Source organism: Atta cephalotes, assembly GCF_000143395.1.
Source record: "Atta cephalotes unplaced genomic scaffold scaffold00003, whole genome shotgun sequence".
In the NCBI taxonomy this organism is placed as follows: Eukaryota; Metazoa; Arthropoda; class Insecta; order Hymenoptera; family Formicidae; genus Atta; species Atta cephalotes.
In genome coordinates, this window is record NW_012130067.1 from 1324057 (window position 1) to 1344211 (window position 20155).

The following is a 20155-nucleotide window of genomic DNA, read 5'->3' on the forward strand; positions in this document are numbered from 1 at the left end:
ACAATTCTATTATACAGTCTGAAAGTGAATTTTTTTTTCAAACGAATGTCAGTTTTTTTTATTTAAGAAGATGAAATTGTGGAATTTTTAAGAGAAGAAATTATGTAGATTAATACTATCTCTTAGTTTTTATTATAATAATTATATATAAATATCGCTTATTCAAGATTATCAATGTTTGATAGACTTAAATAAAACTAAAAAAAATCAGTCTTACTTTTTATCTTAAAGTAATTTATCTTAAGATGTAATTTTATCTTCAGGTACATAAATAATAGATGGTTAATATTTTTTGTAATAAGTTATTTACGATGTTTTAAGATGTTGATAGCAACGAGCAATTTAATTGTATCTATATTTATTTGAAGCTGTGATAATTATTTTAGTTAATTTACGATTGCATTCAAATCCAACAGTAAATGACGTGCAATTTATATAACTAAAAGGTATATTTAAAATTTACATATAAAAATATTATTAAGCATTAATATTTAGCCTCAACTATATTGACTCTTTCCTTTCATTCATTTGATTTATTTATGTGATGTAGATTGATTTATTATAAAAATTAGTTCAATCGTACATGTTAAGTAATATGCTTTTACGAAAAAAGTACATAAATGCATTTGAAGAAAAACGCAATCTCTTTTCATCGTAACTTGGAAGAACGGAAAGGATTACAGAATATCATTTCGTTTTATTTTCCTCTGTCAATGCGCATTCAATTAATAAAATCTAAAGCCCATATTCATACCTTACTTTCACCAATAAATGCTCGTATTTTTTTCTCAGATTCTTTATATATATATATATATATCTGTGTGTGTGTGTGTGTGTGTGTGTGTGTGTGTGTGTGTGTGTGTGTGTGTGTGTGTGATTTACGATGTCTTAACAATCGACTGCTGCTATCCTTTTTATCTAGTGCATCTTACACAATGCATTGTCAAGATAAGGTGGAAGCAAACATGATTATCGTATCAAGAGCAAAGAATGCAATAGAGTTCAATAGACAAAGAAAACTGACTCGTGCTATGATAACGGTACGCTCGGGGGCCACACCAGCTCCCACTTTCCCACTATTTCTTCGACAAAACCGGAATCGGCTACGATAACCCCCGCGGGGGTCGTTTCGCAGGGCGGAGGGAAGAGGAAGGGTAGGAGAGGTGGCGAGAGTGCGCGCGTGCAATCGTGCTCGCTCTTCCGTCTCACCTGCTTGCGCACGCCGGGCGCGCATAGCGCGTGCCTGTAGCCGAGAACTCACGACAGTCGCCATACACACGCACATTCGGCGTGGCGGCGATAAAAAAGTAGAAGAATGCCTGTCGGATCCCGGTGCGTATACTGGGTGTCACGCATGCACGCGCGAACGAGCCTTCGTGGCACACGCATACGGCCACATGTCGTACCGTATTGCCATCACACTAACACGCGCACATATACACACGTGATACGGATACGTACACGTGGGTACAAGGATGGTGCGAGCGGTGCGAGCGGTGCGAGCACTCCACCCTGTCAGCCGCCTGTCGTCGCCGTGAAGACAAGGATGGAGATTCGAACGAGCGAGAGAGCGAGAGAAAAACGGGAAGGATGAGAGAATGGCGACGTCGAACGAGAGAGAGAAACAGATGATAAAAAAAAAGAACCGAATGCACAGGGGTGCGGGATCTGGGGCGATTGTCGAATTAGTGAGTCGGCCGATCCACAAGAGGCTCCTTTCCGTGTTACCAAAAATATCTCTGCTTTTTTTCGCCTTTTCCTTTTGATCTTACGCGTTTATCTGCGTTTGCAGATGCGTTAGGACCGGAATAGGCGCAGATCGAATTTAATTGAATTTCACCCAATGACGTTTTTACAATGATTCGACGGATTATCATCGCTCGAGTATGTTTTTTATCAAGTACGACAGTTCGAAGACAGTTTTAACTATTTTAAAATCGATATAGAATTGCGCTATACGTATATAGGCAGACGATACTCCCGATTTTTGGATCGTGTCGAGCGAACAATCGATCGAATGACTATCAGGAGATCTCTTTTTGTTCGAAGAATGTCAGGTTTTGGGATTTTTTCGGACGAAGGGTGGCGAAGGGGCGGAACGCCCGAAGTGAGTACCGCAACACGAAAGTATTTCCGCATACAAACCTGACAAAATATTATGAAAAACTACTATGGCAAACAACTGAGCTCTGTATAATTCGCGAGGATCTCGAAGTGGATAAAAAGAAGAATTATTTCATTGCTCAGTTTATTTATATTGAAGTATTCATTACCATGAATACTTCAAAATTTAGGAACGTATTGAATTTTTATATATTATTTAATTTGTTCAAACATCATAACATCTTGATTATCGAAACTTCATGAAGAAAGGTCAATAGGTTATATTTTTTGTTTATTTTTTTCATTTTATAATGACACTGTTTTTTTAATAGTATGAAATATTATTTTATATTTCTTTATATTATATTTCTTTATATTATATTTCTTTATATTATATTTCTTTATAAAAATGTACAATATTTTATGTATTTTAATAATAATGCTAATTAATATTAAAAAATATTTAATAGTATTAAATAATGTATAAAATAATATTTTATATATTTTTTAATTAAGACACAATTTAGACACAAATTTTTTTAAATAGTACACACTTTTACAAAAAAAGAGAAAATGTTTAATAAATAGTGTAGTATTAATAGTGTATTATTTATTAGTGTAATTAATAGTGTAGTATTTAAAAAATTTTTTGTATTGTGCGCTTTTTATCAAACTAAAAGAATAATAATTTAAAATTATAAGCTATATTCATATTATTGATTTCGATGCTCTCGATTTTCTAACTTGCGAAATAACTCACTTTTCACGAAACAATTCATGAACTTTTCGTGAACAGATTTCAACAACTATTTATCCCTATTAAAAATCTCACAATAGGCACCTTATTAGGGTTATTATTATAACTTAACCCTTAACCGTAAATAATGAAATAGATGATTGCTTGACAGGTCATTGTGGGATTTCAACGGGTCTTTAACCCTTTCATATACCTGCTCAAAATTCTTTCGGTAAACCGTACTTTGCCTTGCAGTATAGAATGACACGGCACTAGCAGCATAATCTCAACTGAAGGTCACATAGCAGGCTATCCTTCCACCTGTACAACATTTTGAAATGTCTAACATCTTCCTAATATGACAAACTCAATTTATGGAATTATATTACACGTCTTAGTCCTCTTATGAAGAGGATTTTCTTTTATAAAATTTCTGAAAATTCTTTTCTTACATTTTATTTAATTTTATTAATATGCTTAATTTTCTTGTGGCTGTTGTATTTTTTTACTTTAAATAATTAATAAAAATAATTAACACACGTTCGGAAGACTATTGAAAGAAAGTCTGTGCGAGATTTCTTATCATTTGTGTCAATCTGCTTAAATTATTGATTACATAAAAACTAAATAATATTTTAATTCAAAATGATATCAATTTGCTTAAATTATTGATTACATAAAAATTAAATAATATTTTAATTCAAAATGATGAAATTATATAGGCATATATTATTTATTTTAAACAAATAAAGAAAATTGTTATGTCTTTAACTAATGTGTCTCTAATCTTCAATTTGGTTTATAATCATGTTTTAGTTAATCGGAGTTTTACTACGGAAGTTGCTTACAAGATTATTTTCATAATTAACAAAAAGTTCAATGTTTTAATATAAATAAAAAAATATACAAAAAAATCATTTATAATCTTTATGATGAAACTCATGCAAAAGATCATAAATATTTTAATGATTTTAATTGCCGAGTTGATTTTGGTTTTAAGTTAATAAATCTAATATTAATTCTTTACTGTTTTTCTTATTTCTTAAACATGGATAGCGACTCCAGTATGATTGGTGTGGAGTACTCCATACACTGAATGATTCAATGTATGGAATTCCATACACTGAATTTCGTATCTGTATAATTTGGTCGGGAAGAAATTTAAAAATTAGAAATTATAATTTAGAAATTACAAATACATACGAAAAATGCCACTGCATTGTTCGAAGAATGTAACGCAATTTTTACATCCCGAGATCAAAATATATAGTAAAATTTATTCGCGTTCTTTTAACGATTTCTACATCAATTTGTTCGAATGAAAGATCATTTTCTTATTTAAGACATTTAAAAAGTTATCTTCGATCGACAATAAAACAAAAACGTAAATTATATTGCGACATACATTTATTGAAAAATGGTCAATAAATTAAATAAGGAGGAGGATCATTAATTTTATTTAAAAAAAATAAAATTAGAGCGACTACTTTGCCATGTAGAAAAGATATGTATGAGGAAATATATTTATCCCCCCCCCCCTACTCTCCTCTTTTCTCCTTCAATCTATCCTCGGAAATTCTATACACTGAAAAATTTAAAAAAAAATTTTCGCCGGCCCTGCTCTTAAACATTTAAAATTATTCTTGATGAAATAAATAAGACCGTCATCCATAAGTTTTCGAGAAAAAAATAAATTCGAATTCGTAGATTGCAAAATTGTTTCATTTGATTAGTAAATAATGATCTCAGAAATGGCTATCCTATTGAAAATATTAAAGAGATCTTTTTTCTACCTATTTGTCATAAAAAAATTTCAAACTTAAGAAAAATTAGTGACGTATCAGTATTTTTTTTCGTAAAAAAGGGTATTCGCTATCCTTGGATTCATCTTTGATTAAATAAAAAATATAAGTCTGAAAAAATGAGGCTTTATATCCTTCAAACACGTACAAAGTTTCATTAAAATAGCTTGAATGATTTTCATGGGAAAAACGAATTTTTTTCACTTTTGATATTATCTATCTTTAAAACTAAGTTATTTCAGATATACTTATAAAATTTTCGTCTTGAATTTGTTTGATAAATCATCCTTTAAAATCTTTTAACGTACTTAGAATACATCTTGTATAGTATGTACACACATACATACAGAAGTTATGCAATATACGATAAATCTATTTATTTCGGATTTATATTGTCATTTTGGTTTGAACTCGAATAATGCGGTACGTTTTTTACCCTCATTTTCTTATTTCTATAGTATTGTTCATATGATCTAAAAGTATCAATATCGACCGAAAAAAGCTAAAGCGAAAACCGTAATCGTTTCACTTACATAAATTTTGTTAGTTAAACAGAAGCCATAAATTTGATACAAGAAGAGACCTGATTTTTTATACTTGTTTGAAATCATTATTTAGCGTAAAAAATGGTTCACTAGAGCAAAATCCATACATAGAAGAGAACACAAGTAAAATAGAACTGACAGAAAGAAACGAAGAAACGAATGTTTTTACTTTTTCTGTCTTTTACACTACTTTAAATAGGTAAAAAATACGAACCTCATAAAATAAAACTGTTAGAAAATTGTCTCAGACATTCCGAGAATTCCGAGTTTCAGAAAAAAACCACACAATAGAATATCGTTAGATCTCTCGTAAAGTAAATCGAAATCTATCGCAGTTAGTAATCGATAAAAAGATTCCAGTATTGCTTCTGTATGCAATAAATAAAAATTAAAAAAGAGCAATTTTTTTAAATTTATACTGATTAAACATTTTTTATTTTAAATAATTAATATAGTTTAAGAATTAAATTATTTAATGATAAAAATCTCGACATTTTAAAGTTTTATGAAATTTCCCGATCGTAATTTTAACTTATCTTGAGAAATGTGAATGAAAATGTGACCATTATCAAATATTGTTTGTACAAATAGTCATGTAGACGGAAATTTTATGTCTTCCCTTTTTTGTGCCTGAGCACACAAGACTCAAACACATACAATTGATAATCTCTATAAACTTTTAGTATGATTACTTCCCAATTACGAAAATTAATCTTACTAATAAATTTCATTGAGCTTAATGTATTTATATTCTATAAATAAAGAAAGAATGTGGGTGTGTGTATATAATTGTAATATAAATATCCAAATTTAACAAATGTAAAACGATGTTACCAAACAATATTTTTGTACAAATCGAAAATTTCCTTTTGAGATATAAAATATTTAAACAATCTAATTTATTTTTGACGCTTAAATATATCCGTTTATTCTTTAATTGAATATGTAAGTACGTGATTCAGTTGGAGGAAAACGGTTAGAAGCGTTTTTACGTTTTTGCATTCCTTTTTGAGATGCTATTGAAAGGAATGGAAATCCAACGGGATTTTTCTTTACGTGGTCACCTACCGTATGCAGAATCGACCAATCTACCCCGGGATCTGATCGTTGTATACCATTTTACATAGAGACCAATATCGCGAATCGTATCGTAGTATCTCGATCTGTAACCGACGAACGACGGTTTTTCGCAGCGAAGAGCAGCCGACTTGGAAATTTCCTTTCCATCGCTCGAGCAAATTTTTTTTTCTCCTCCATTTCTCTCCCGCGGTGATTCGTTCCAATCAGATATCAAACGCGCTTTCGAATATTTTTTTCAGGATATTAAAACGCTCCCGTTTTTCTTTATTTTTTTTTCTTTTTTTTAAGTAATCGGAAGTTTTTCTACGCGAGCGGATCGCGGGACGATCAAGATCCGCAAAAGAAATCGTCAGCTGTTTTCTTCTGTGAGAAGTTCGTTAACGTAACTATTTCTAGAAGTCTATTTTCATTACGTTGAGAAAATTCTCGCGACGGACAAAATGTCGAAAAGATGCAACTCGATGCTTAACTAACTAGAGCAACTTCATTGCGACGATGGTTCATCTTTTAAATATGTTTCTGATAAATACTAACAGTAACGTTACAGCAACATTGTAATTTCATATTTGATATAACACGTTGTACGTTACACTGGTTGCGTTCGGTAAAATATTTATTTTGCAACTACAGTTTTTTCTTGACGCTGCACTAATTAAATTACACTTTTAAACCTAGAAAAATAATCTTATTTCAGCCAAAAGAACTTCCAACAATTCCAAAATAATTATTCTGCTGAAGGCGATCATTGTTGAGTAGGAAATTGTGACATTGATGTTGTGTTATTGTTAGTTGGTGTTTATTGAGTTCTTGTAAAAACAATTATATTTTTTTTTCGGATAAACAAACTTAACAAGAATTCTATTTGTCATCGGACGGGCAAACACGTTTTCTGATACATGATATTTATGAGCTTGTGTCGGGACCACCGACATTTTGTATGTCGGTGAGATAGACCGCGTTACAAGCTTATTACCGAATCTCCTAATTATTGGATCCCAATACCGCTTAATAGCCTAGGCTAATAATAGCGGAGCAGTGCCCTCTTTTCTGCATTAATTCGGTGCTCGCCCACTGGCGAACATGTGGTGTGCGAATAGACTCGAGATGCGGTCCGACGCACCAGCTGGTCTAGGAGGAAGGATATCGAGCTATCTTTCTTTCTTTTTTTCATCCTTTTGCCCTATCGTCCTTGTATCGTGCCGCCGCGGAATTTCGATAGACGGCGTCCGAAAGAGTTGAAATTCAAGCACGTTACACTTCGCCGCACAATCGAAAATATATATCTTTGCTTTTATCTCCAAAACTTTTATTATATCAAAATGTAATCTTTACTATATAGTTAACACGCAATGTGATGGAGTTTAACAATAATCTAACGAGATTTTAAATTGTAAGCCTTAAGTGAATTACAAAGTTATTTGGAATAATAAAAAATATAAAAAAATGTTACAATCGATGTACATACACTCAGGGTTGCGTTAAACAGAAAAACGTATAAGAGTCTTCTGTGGAATTTAATATGTACATAGTTTTAAAATTTCACAAACTAATCATAAAGCTGCATTATTGCCGCGTACATTTTGTACAATTTTGAGATTAAAATTATCATCATAAAATTTTGAAACATAAGGTCGAGAGTAAGGAAAAGTATAAATTTCGCTGTATTTATAAATTTAATAAGAAACAAACATTTTTAATTTATATTTTGATTATTGAACATTTACAAATCTCTTTCTTTAAATTTTTTGTGGTTTTACAAATTTAAGATAAACAATTTTATAACTTTCACTAATATTTTAATAAAAAAATATTATAAAAATAAATTATTTATTTAATCTACTCTTGTTTTATGAAAATAATAGAAATAATAGAAGAAATAATGAATCGAAGAAGTTACGTTTTAAATAATGGTAACAGGACAAATTACTTTTAAAAATCAGTAACTTATAACTAAATATTTTTTTGATTCGTTAACAAGTTATTATAACGTATTATTTTAAAAAGTAACTTTTCTATCCTTGATTTTTTAAAACAGATTTCGCAATGGCGCTCGGAAAAGGGAGCAAACTCCTCGTTGGTCACTGGTCAGCTACCTCATTTAATAAATAATGAAATGTGCGATCGATTCGCGATACGGCTAGCAGACCGTGACGCTACACCTCCTCTTCGCAGGATTATTTGTCAAGGATCGATCGATCGGACTCGGACAATGGCTTGTGGATCCACAATTGAATTGTGGATCTTAGAAATGGTGAGAAGAAGGAAACGGAGTAGACACACAGGACATATTGATAATGTATCACTGTCCGCGTTTTTGGACAATTTCAGTCCTAATCAAATACTGAGGAAATTAGTTTTCCTATCGCGCGGCCAAATAGAAATTTTAATGATATTTTGACTCACGAACGTACCCGGGATTTCAGTTAGGAGAAGGCAAAAATTTGTCTCCATACAAAATTTATTAAAATACTTTTATTATCAAGTCTGCGTGAATCTCCAGCAAATTTTCTTAAAAGAATTTTAAAGTAACAAAATTATTGACATTACAAGTTAGAGAATATTCTGGATTGTTATAAAGATTGCAAAATGCTTTTTTGCACAATTATATACGTTCACAATCAAAAAAGATACAAGATCTCAACTGGAAAATCGATTATTTTGCAGCTTTTTTTGCGTTTTAATTGTAAAAGAATTGTGCAATTTGTTAATTGCAAATTACTAATTCAGAATACTACTTTCTAATCTGTAATATCGATAATTTTGTTACTTTAAGATTTCGCTGGGAATAACGCGTGAGTCGCAATAGCTGAAATTTAATTTTTAGTTAAAAAATGATTTTCAGAATTTAATTGTTTTTGACAAAATTTAGTGGAGGGGGGAGGGGAATCCCTATCTGCTATTTCCCTTGCATATCCTTGCATACATGGAAAATTCGGTTTCTATAGGAAATCTCTCAAAGAATGAACTCGTATATATTCTCGCTATCTCGATGTTCGTTTCCGAGAAATTACATCTGAGAAACTTTTGAGATTACGTTATATACGAAAATTTTTTCACTAGTTTACTTATCGCTGGATTGTTTATCACTGGTCGATTACGGTCAAAGCGGCGATTTCTATATCTGCAATAATTAAATCGACGGAAACAATTCTTGGAAAGAACATACACACGAATGTAAAGTGCGCACGACTAAATTTAATTCATAAATTTACCTCCTTCCCGATTTCCTTCCTGATCGCTCTCTTTTTTTCTCACTCTTGCACCCTCGGTTCATCTTTTTTGCTCGACAACATGCTCCTGCGTAACAAGGACCTAACAGAGCTGTCAATCCATCGATAAATTGAATGGAGGACCTAAAACCACCCTACATTTTCCACTGCCCTTCACCCCCTTTCATCCGTGTGCCGCGTACTCTTACACCCTATCGGCGGCGGCAGCGGTGGCGGCCCGAGACCGACACGATATTTTTTTCCCTTGTAACACAAAAACGTCCGTCTCTGCAACTGACGTGTGATTCGGCTACCCTCGCGAAAAGAGATTTAAGGAAGTGAAAAACTGACCGGATACCGAAAAGACATCTTCGTTCTCGACGTCACGTCGGTCGGATCGCATGATGAAACGAAAATGAAATTTATTTGCATTCTTGTATCGACGGATTAGCAAGGATTTTGTTCTATTTTTTTGGTAGAAAATTTATAGTAACGTTTTTAAATTCACTAGTTGATTTACGTATTAATACAATTTTATCACCGGAAGTCAATGCGATCGCGGAGCCGAGTGGTATTTGGTCGTCGTTTAACAGATCATCGTTATTATAACGGGCGAGAGTGGTCGAGAATGAAATTCTATCGTGGAATAAGAGAAAGTCTTTGTAAGGGAGAAATTCGGTTTCGAAGGGGACTGGATTCTGAGGTAAATGGAAGTATCGTGCGAAGGCGAGGAGAGGGGGGGGAAGGAAGGGGGAGAAGAAGAGGGAGAGGGAGAGTAATCGACCCCACGCTTTGCTTCCGCACACACGAGCAAATCCCTTCGTTTTTGGAATTTTGGGTAAAGCGGTACGGGTAAAGGGGAGGCCAGTGAGTAATTCGAGGCTAGGCCGCGGGTCTGGGATGTGTGACGCGAGCAGGGGGTTGCCTCTTCGAATCCGCACCCTTTACTGTGCCCGTTCGCCACCCCCGTTACGCGGTCTGCCTCCCCAACACGCAGGGCAGGTTTGACCAATATTCTCGAAGGGTGAAATAAAGGGAGAAGGGCACAAGGGAGGGTTTTGCGCAAGGAGGAGAAAAGGGATCATTTTATTCGTCGTCAATAATTTGTCAGCGATGATTTGCGGCGTAACGCTATGGCGATGAAATTTCGATGATGGTGATCCTCTGTTGGGAAAGTTAAAATTCGCTTAGACTTGTGATGAACGTTCACAGAGGCATATTTGCGGGATTCTATTAAGATAATAAGATGTAGCGTTGCGCAGAAAAATGTTGTGAGTCATAGTGTATTTGTTTTCAGAACCATGAATTATTTTTATACTTTTCTAGAGAGTTACACCTTCTTTCCTTAGTTCGTCTCGCACATTTCATTTCCACCTACGTGCTCGTGACGCAATTAAGAATAAGATGCCAGATCGTATTTGTGTGTCAATCAGCTTAAAGTCAATGCATGTCCCAGGGCTACAACTACAAGCTTTTGCCGTTCGCAACGGACGTCAAATTCGCTTCTTGATACGCATGCCGCCAGGCGTCACACAGGGCGAAGAGGTCACTCTGGTTGAACTCGTTTTTGGGAGCGACAGTAAGGCACGAGGGTTGCCTCGCCCTTATACGCGGCCCGTATTCAAAACGTCCCTCTTTTCCGGTTGACGACCACGATGGCGTCTCTACGAGATTGTCGACTTGATTCGGTTTAGCGAGACGCGTTGACAGTGATGTGCGGATCTCTCGCGAATATATACTCGCACTCTCAATAAACGAGAGCCTACTTCTACTCTCGTCACCGTTCTCCTTCGAATCCCATCTACATCTGCTCCTGCAAATTGTAAAGAGGTTCAGGAGTTGAACGCGAAGAGATTCTTCTTTCGTCTCGTTTTTCATTTTCTGATATTTATTTGCCTCTCAAATATATTTGGTGTTTTTTACTCATAGGAGACAATTTGTTTAACATATAAATGATATTACGCGAAGAGCTATAAATCTACATGTAAATGCGTGATTCGTTGAAGATCTCTCTACTGAACGTACTCCTTTTCCGAATTCTACAATATGATTGCTTACTAATGCTACACAAAAAGAAAAAAATGATTTTACTGAAATAAGAATCTAGATAGATAGAAAGTTGAGAATAATTTTGTTATATCAAAATGGTTATGTAGGAAATTCAAGCATTATAAGAAATACTGTAAAAAGATTTTGACATTTTAGGCCATACGTATTTCAATTATTATTTTTTTAGTTCCGACAATACGTGTATATATATATCGGAATACATAGCATGATTATTTTAATGACCCGATAACATTATTTTCAGATCTGTATCTAGATTAAATTTTGAGATTACATCATCAAAATCATTCTTTTCATGTACAAATTAAGGACCGTCTTAACATCGTCGTTTCATAGATTTATGCACTACTAACGCGACAGGTGCGCCCTTGCAACCTGCGTCTTTGTCGGATTAATAATATATCTCAAAGGGTCATGATTTAGTATTAGCGCGAGCTCTAATTGCTTCATTGTAGATTTTACAACTTAATCGATCGGTGTCTCGTTACGATATATAGTCACGCCTGAAGCACGCGAATCGCTTGTGTGGTCCATTCTTGCTATATCTAGTTCTCTGTTCCTTCTCTATGTCTGCCTTCACCCATTCCCTCCGAAACCATTGTGCCTTTCCGCGTTCTCCTGGTGTCCGGACGACTCACATTGTCGCAGATCCATTGGGAAAATGCGAAGCCGCGGGCGAAACTCCGCATGGTCGATTAAATTTTTCGCCGATTTGGATTTTCGAAAGACGCTACGTGACTCGTCGACTAGGGTGGGCATGCGGTCCCGACTTTGTTCACAATTTCTGAACTGACGCGTTTATTTCTTGGCAGGGTTGGGTAAAAAAAAAAGTTAATGCTTTTTTAAACTAAATTGAATTAAAGTTAATGGCTTGAGAAATTTTGTTAAGCTAAAAATTGAATGAACAAAAAACTGACTCAGTTAACTGACTTAGTTAAAACATAATAAATATTAAAAACTGATCTTGTAATTATAAAGTTATTTTAGAAGATTATATTGATTACACATATATTTGTTAACTCTATTATGAAAATCGATCAATGTTTTTTTATAGATAGTGCTCTTATTTTCTATTTCTCTCATTACTCTTTTTATTTATCTTATGTATATATATTTATCTTATGTATAATTTATTTAAAAATTCAATTTTGAACAGATAACTGGTATGCAATAATAATTAAAAATATATTTTGTATAATTTTTGCAAAATTATTCTCCTGTTTGATAAAATATAGATTTGAATAAAAAATATTTTAACATTTGATATGATATTAGAGATTTAGCTATATCAAAATTTAAATGTACACAAAACATACTGACATACCTAAAAATCGGCATAACTGTGATTCGTATGTTTATGTATCCTTTCTATTTATTTTCTAGTTTCGATTAAAGAACATCTCGACTTCCTGTGGAGTACTTTTGTATACAAGAGCACTCTTGTAAGAACGGTTAAGTTCGTTGAAATATCCGAAAATGGGATAAGATACGTGCACATGTATTCTGGATGATCTTCTGGTATATCTTTTCGCTTTCTCCGCGGGACATTAGAAGGTAGGAGGAATGTATCAGGTTAACTCATGCGCGACAGAGAGAGAAAAAGAGAGTGATGCAGAAGTTACTTTTATTTATACATCGAAAGAAGCACACGCCTTGTCATCCAGCAAACCTCGCTCTTTCCAAGCTGCAACCGCGCGTCCTCTTGCAGTTTTCTCGCATGGACACACCTCAAGAGGGGCCCTGCTCTTGTCGCGACAGCGAGAGGCAGCCACACTGCAGCTGCACAATCGTCGCCCACGGTGCAAGGTTCATTTAACTTCGCAAATACACAACTCTTTAACATTGTGTATTTGTGTCGCGCTAAACGTCCCGCTGCCAGTGTCCCGCACTAATGGACACTGACAAATGGTTCCCGAAAGAATTCTGCGCCCGGAGATCTCTTGTGGCCTCGGCTTCGCCTTCGTTCGTCTCGCATTCGCGGAGGTGGTCCGGTGGTTGCCAACTGCATAATATCGCGGAGAGACATTCGGAGAGGCGTTTTGTAAATAATTCGACTGGCAACGATGCAAGACTCTCGTTGCGTATTTCGTTATTTTAGCGATCGTTACGTTTCTCGAAGCAAGATATACTAGATCCAGAAAAGAACACTTTTACAAAGTAGTCTCTACAGCTCTATAATGGACACATTGGGCCATGTGTGTTGTCGCTATGCCTATTAACATTTTTGCTGTAAAGGGATACAGAACAAGTGGAAAGTTATGTCGCAACAATGAAGCCGACGCTGCCAAAGCTCGCGAGATAGAGAACCGCAGATAAAAGGAGAGAGGTTCCTTCAAGAAACTACACGATGTCGGTTCCTCCCTTCGTATGTTCGACTCGCGCCGACTCATCCTCCTTTGAAGATCCCAACGTCTCCTGCACACGATCCTTGTCTATACATACACTCACGTAGGTATGTCCACATGCACACACAAACGGTAGCTCCACGCGAGCAGCAACAGGCTGCCACTTTTTACTTTTCTCCTCCTCCTCTCCGTCCTCATCCTCTTCCTCTTTCCTCCTCAGGGATCACGGCGTCGTCGTTTCTTGTTCTCTCCTCCTCCTGGCAACGGATCATTTTATTGCGCTTGTGCTCCCGGAAACAGAGACCTGATGGCCATCGGATATATCAGGATAGTCGATTCCACCACGTTCTTTCCTTTTCCAGTTTAGCGACGTTTTGGCGACGCTGTTTCGATCAGAACAGTTTGTCTGAGGGAGAAACCGCTGGCGACAAGACCAACTTCAAACGCGCCGAGCGCGAGCTTTGCTCTCACTTGGCAAAGCGGAAGAGATGGACCAAAAGAGTCAAGTGGGCCGTATGGATCGTGTCGATGCGAGTTTCTCCCATCTTAAAAAGCTTGACTCGTCCTATATCGAATATAGAAGTGGAAAAGATGCCATGAAAAAAGAAATAAGTGAAAAAAGAAAGCATGTACGATTTCTTTGAAACATTTGAATGTGAGACACATTCTTGTAAGTTGGTAAGATGTTTAGCTATTTCGTTTTGATTCTCGAAAATCAGAATTTTTTAAGCTCCTTGGCATTTAGTTATATTTTCAGAATTTTATATAAGAGTTAGATTTTATGAAATGGCATAATCTGTCGATTTTCTTAGTTTCTTGTAGTTGGATATTAACTCTAATTAGCGGATATTAATGGAACATTTTTGTCAATTACGTTGAATTTTTCAAATACTATAAAGAGTGTAAAGGTAAATATTTTTTTTAATTATTTTAAAAAGAAGAGAGAACTTTTTTTACTTTTTTAGTTCTATTCTGGAAGGTTAAAAGAATCTTGGTATTTATTACAATTTTAAAGATATTAGTTTAGAATTTTAGTTTATATTTCAGATTATATGTCAGATTATATAAAGTTATTAATTCATATTGTACATTAGAAAATTAGTTAATTTTTTTTGTCCTGCAGCTAAGAAAACACGAATTCGAAGTCATACATTTCGAGCGGAACAATAGCCGCCTTTTTCCCATCCGCGTCTGGTCCCGTCGTCGCTGAAATATAGATGTTAATATTTGTCTCCCGATTCTCACCTAAGCAGGTGTTGGGCATAAGAGCACCATTGTCGGATTTAGAATCGCCCACGCGCTCCAAATCTCCGATCTATGGATCTCTTCCGTGCCATCGCATGCGTTCCTCAGCTCGGAATAATTTTACGTAACAGCCCGTTAACGCATGATATGTACCTTTATCGCCTGTATATACTTTTGCGTTATATTACAACATTATTAAAGTATACATAGAATATACGCTGAGAAAATGGACACTTCGACAAATCTTTCATATTTTCAATTTAATCAGATTGTAATCCAGGGTGAATTTTTCTTAATTCTTTTTTGTTATTACAAGTAGAACTTCTGCATCTGTCCACGCATCTGGCTCACGCATCTTCTTTATAGCACTTTTGAAAACGACTAGTCTTCACGACCATCAATCGAAACGTAGTAACTTTCTTCGATTGTGCTACTCATTTTTGCACAGCTGTATTAAAAACTCCTTGAGACACGTTTCCAATAGCTAGAGTTTTCAGCACGCGTCTTGATTCGTGCCGCGTGTGCGGGAAGGTAGGAGAGAAGAAAAAAAAGTTGTACAAAGGACCATCCGGGCGACCGTCAAATTTATATCGGCCTCGTGGATTCCGAAAATCGCTCGCCTCCCCTTTCTTCCTCATCGAGCAGATGTAGGTATGCTTCGTCGATCAAACTTAATAATATTTATGCAACGCGTACGTGCAGGCGGCATTCAGCTTTTTTTTCTTCTGATTTCGGCCGGTGGATTTCGAGGGTTCTTTATTACGTTGCTTTTTTTCGCGGAGACGCCGTTCGCGGGATTAAAGTGCGGGTTGAGTAGGATTTTTCGAAGCTGCGGAAGTTACAACGAGGGCGCACATGTACGCCCGGGATTAACTACATATCTCTAATACTTACTGTTGTACAAATGTTTATACGAGGAGCGATATAAATTGCATGACTTCCAATTACGTAAGAGAAAAAGAAAAAATTAACGAACGAGATCATACAGTTTTAAACTGGTAATGGAGTACGATATAGCGCATAAAGGATAGTATAAAAGATTCAAAATGGCGCCTAACTCATTAATTCTCTCGAACCCTTTCGATCTTTCCCCTTCTGTGCTGCGCATGACCAATCGAGGCACTCTGATTTGTTTAACCCTTCTCGTATTGCTGGCGTTTACCTACGCTTTCCAACCCTTTAGCGGCATCTGCTAAGAGTCGGCTGACGTAACCGCGTGTATTTGATTGGTGTAAAACTTGAAAAGAGGCGTGGCAGCTTTACCCTTTACTATACGGAACAGTATCAGTAAATTGATGTACTTGTATCCTAAGCCTAACAAATTTTGACGACAAAATGACGAGACAAATACCGTTAGCTTGCTGTTTGAAATTGATGCGTTTATTATTTTCTTTTTCATTTCAATTTTTTGTATCTTATATAAGATATCTGGCAGTCATTACAATAGTAATCAGATTAACGTTTCACTATTTATATGCGTATTTATTCTCATTTTTATGTATTTTATACGAAATTTGTTTATAATTTTAAACTTGCCTTTATCTGAAGCATGTAATGCTTCTTTATATAAAATTTGTTGTAAAAATAAATTAAATTAAAATTATATGAAAAGTGATAATTTTATTTTGTGTTAAATAAGTCTGTTTTTATAAAGCTTCGAAAACCACGTAATACAGAAATATTTAAGGTTGGTCGTGTTTGCGTATTTTGGCACTTTTAGCACAGTTATCTCTTGGCGTATCCTTTGCCAAACACATGTGTATGAGTTGAATGACAATGAATGACAATGCAAACATTTCGTTAAACGTATGTAACATCGGCGAGATAGACAAGAGCTACCGGCGAGATGGCCAATTGTCTTGGCACTCTGACAAATGTATGTGTTGGCGCGAATATACTACGTGAAACGTCTCTTCTTCATGTAATTTTACGAGCGACTGCCGTCTCTCATTTTTCCTCAAGATATTAACGTTTGCCAGAGAAGCTATGCCGTAACTACCTAAACTCGAGCGGCGCTCGGGTAAATGGTGCTTCAAAAAAGTTTTCGGTATCGCGTTTACGGAGTTTAAAGCACAGGGCGCATGATTAATGATGTCTAGATAATCGCGACTGAGCCACTGGATCTAAGAAGGCCTTTAAAATAATCCCCATAAAATTACGCCCTAATGCCGCGACCATTAATCCTTCGTCTTATCTTCCAAGACGCCTACTAAGCTCAACCGACCGTCGAGCTCGTGCGTAAATGCGAAAGCAGAATAGAGATTAGCGATTTAATCTAAAACGGAACCGCGGCGATTTCCCTCTTTATACTTCCAAGTAAATCAATCAATCAATCTTTCGACGGTCACCGTTAACGCTTGGCTGCTTACGTATGTAAACCGCTCTCTTTTCTCGCTTCATTTGATACAAATATGTATACCTCAAATCTTTGTAAAAAACAGCGATATATCGAGAAAATCAGTTTTTATAAAATTTTATAAAACAAAAGTCGAAAGAAAGTATGAGTAAACTATAATTTAATAATAATTAATATATAATATACATGAAAAATATAAATACGTCTCAATCCCGATTTGGTGGATCCTCTTCAGTATTGATAATTTGAGATGATCGTAAAATTAATTCGAATCTTCTATTCGCAGTTCAAGTAATAGTCAAGTGATTAAAATAATTAAATCATGTTAAATTATTCAAAGTTAGAAGTTTTATTTCGTTGTCTTGAAAAGAATCCCGTAAACTGTTTTGATTTTCGTTTACTGTATATATAACAGTTGTATTTTCTAAAATACAGAAAAGTTTAGCAGCTTTTAAATACCACTCTATTCTAGATGCAATCGATTTTGTGCGCGCTCGCGCGCATGCTACCTCGAGGGTCGGGGTCGAATCTCCAGCAGACTAGTGTCCCTGGTATATACCGAAGTTTTTCCCTCCTTTACCCTCCGCGCGCATTTAAGCCGGCGGCGCTGCCGGAATTAATTATTTAGGGGACAGAAATGGCACCCCTGTCCACCCCCTCGATTCTTTCCACGCCGTCTCCCTTCTACTGTTCGCGTTTCCCGAGCTCTACGGATCGTGGCTCGAGCCTAACCCGAGGGCGAAGATATAATTATGGGCGGTGGGAGGGCTTCAAGTATTCATGTTTTCATTACGGCGCGGGTCTTCTACTTGCACAGAGAGAGAAGAGAGGGATTCTTTTCTTTAAAAATAACGTTCTCCTCCATCGTTCATTTCCCGCTATTCTTTTCCAGCTTAGCTTCGCGCTTCCTGCCGTCCACGACATCATACTCTACGCAATCAATCCCTTATCCGCAGATCAACATTTTCTGCCTCGAAAGATTCTACTCCAAGAATACTCAAAATATTCCGCTGCTTTATTGAGAGCATTTTAATAGCATTCTTACAACATATAACAGGTAAATAACTTGTACCTGTACTATTTTGTTAGATAAAAAATATCTTTATTGATATTTTATCTAAGAGTGATAAAAAGTTAAAAAGTGGTTCTTGTAAACACACAAGAAGTGGACCGATTTTCGGCGGATAATTCTTCTCGCCTCGGCTTGAAACGAGGAATAGGCACAGAGTCTTCTTCTTTCAGTGTTTTTGCTCCATTCGTTATCTGTTCTTTTGTTCCAACGTTCTAGCATCCTTTGTCCAGATTCTCCCCTTTGTAACACGCGCGATTCCCCAGCATTATTTTCTTGAAAATGAACGCAAAGATGTCGTAGTCCCCGAATTAATCGACGACGTTTTCTCCGGTGAGAGAGAGGCTGTGCTAAGGGAGGAGGTCGGCCATTAAAAATTCCTGAATCAGTAGCCCCTTACTCCTGATTAACGGCCAATTCACCCCGAGCTATCCTTCATCGAGAATTTTTTGCTGAGAGTGAGGGAAGCCTCGACAATTTATTATCGTTTCGTACTAAGCGCATACATTATATCAAAATGGTGAAACTAACTTTCCCGCAAATCAAGATTTTTCCCTTCATCTATCGTATTATACTTTTTTCCGTGAATTTCAGAGAAATTTAAATTTTAATGTGCTTTTCAACAACACAGTATAACACAGTGATCATTTCATCTTTGTCTAACATTGGCAAACATTAATAGTATAATGATTTACTATGTTACACTGTGTCATCTATGTAAAATCCAAGGACGTGAAACTCGAGATAAAAAAGTAATACTTTCTTGACTTCGTGCTATTTCTTTTTAGTGCGGTATCATACTTGGAACCTCTTAGCTTGCCATTATTCTCTTTCTCGTCGCGTCGTCGACTTAACCATCTTTCGTTGCAACCGCTATTAATTACGTCAGGACGTCTTATCGATGGTCGTCAGCAACTTTTGCGGCAGGTTTTAATGGAAAAGTTTTTCCCGATGGATACGCGCGAAGCTCGGCTGAATAAAAATGCAACGATGCAAAATAAGTGGCTATTTCAAGTATCTGAAGTCTTTGTTAGCTCTTCATATCATTTCGAGGAGTTAATTGAAAAACTTGCTGATTTAGAGCCGCGGGTTTTTCGCGCGTTTCGAAGCAATGAAATAAATGTTTCTAACTCTAATCTAAATCATTATATTTTTTTCTATCCTTTGACCTTTTTCGATTATTAAGAGGCCTCGATGTATCATTTCATCAGCGCATCTATTGATATCTATAGATATCTATTGATGAATGTTAATCAATCATTTATTATTGCCACTTTCTAGATACAACGGGTAATCGAATGTTAAAAACCGATTGGATATCGTGACGGTAAGAAATTTTTTCATAGTAAATTCGATTGAAAAAGTTGGAAAGCGTAGGACATATTATTTCTGAGAAATGTCGTGCGAGCGCCGAGTTGAGCCGAACCGAAGCGTGCATTACGAGGGAGCTGATGGTGGACGAAGAAAGTTACATGGATACTGTAACTATCGATCGAATAGTCGGTGTGGACATAAGCGCGAGGGATAGCTTATTGGTCAGTTGTGCAGTGCGCAACCCCAACATGACACAAGGGGGTTGGCCAGAGCGATGGGGCGAT